The sequence below is a fragment of the Panicum virgatum genome, unplaced genomic scaffold (assembly GCF_016808335.1).
Source record: "Panicum virgatum strain AP13 unplaced genomic scaffold, P.virgatum_v5 scaffold_4688, whole genome shotgun sequence".
NCBI lineage: Eukaryota > Viridiplantae > Streptophyta > Magnoliopsida > Poales > Poaceae > Panicum > Panicum virgatum.
The window spans coordinates 3,674-5,229 of NW_024376416.1; positions in this window are offsets into that span (position 1 = coordinate 3,674).

Sequence of the window (1,556 nt, forward strand, 5' to 3'; positions counted from 1 at the left end):
CAGTTTTTGAAAAAAAACCGTCAAGGAAATTGTTCACTGGCAGGGAAAAACGGTTTCCAGTAGTGATACGTCCACCGGCACCTAAAGGGTCCGGATTACGTGGACACTATGCTTGAGAATATTTGCGAGTCAGGTATAGAACGAACCCTGAAGACGTAAGTGCTCCATGAAACATCTCAATTAATAATGCAATACACAATGTTTCCATATATGTATAAATCACTAATAATGTTTGCTTTATCAATTATTAGATCCCGAAAATCCCTATGTACTGTTGGCCCTAACTGAAAGGCATCTTATGAACGTCATTGCCAACCTCTGCTGTTTCACAATGCACGAGGTATGCAACCGGCAAGGTCGGTTCTTTGATCCAGAGTCATACCTAACACGCGATGACAAATTCAAATGGCTTATCAACTGGGAGCACCATTCATTTTAATGAACTTGTATTAATTATTTCTGTGCAGCCATCTGTGCATATATTGTATGTTTGTATATATGTGTATATATATATATATGGTGAAGCTGGATGTATATAGGATAACAAATGTGTGTTAACTTTGTCACAGCTTTATTATCACATGTGTTAGAGAAAAAGCAACAAAAATGCATTTCAATTATATATTCGAGGTGTGCTACAAAACCGGTGATCCCATTTTGTCGATGTGTTTCGAAAACACTAAATACCTGCATTTCAAATCAAACGGCAAATGCTATCACAAATAGCAGGAACCAAATGCTTTTAAAATGGCGGGAAACATAAACAGAGCAGGACATTCAAACGTTGCGCCGATATTCAAACATTAGCAGAGACGGTGGAAAATTCATTACACTGCCTCTGCTACGGACTCTGCTAGACCAAATAGCAGAGACGGTGCACAGAGTCCACCGCCTCTGCTAAGTACACAGCAGAGGCGGTTCGAATCACCGCTGCTGCTAGCTTCGGGTTAGTAGCAACACTAGCGCAGCAGCGGATCTTTCCACCGCCTCTGCTGTGGCCTCTCGGACTGCCTCTGTAGTGTGTTTGTGTACTAGTGGCACTCTCGCCCACCACAATGCTGGAGATTATTTTAACTTGTATGTTTTACGTTAGGATTGCACTGGACCGTCGATCCAGGCTCTCGCACGGGTGCTGGATTCTTTAGAAACAGGTATGCCCACAAATCCAATGCAACATACGCATCTCCGCAACACTTAGTTGTTGAATATGTCTTCTTTTAGTGGGCCAACACTCTGCACAGTACAACAACGCAGGTCTAATAGCCGTCCTATAGAACTTTCCTTTTAGATTTTGTGGTACCCTCTTGTCACATAGAACACCGGATGCTTGACGCCATTTCATCCATCCCACTTTGATTCTATGGCTAACATCTCATCGACATCCCATCTTTTTGTAGCATCGATCCCAAGTATCGAAAAGTATCCTTCTTGATCACTACGTAACTTTCCAAAGTCACATCTCCTTCCTCTTGTCTAGCAGTACCGAAGTCACATCTCATATATTCAGTTTTAGTCCTGCTAATTCTAAAACCTTTCGACTCTAGAGTCTGCTGCCA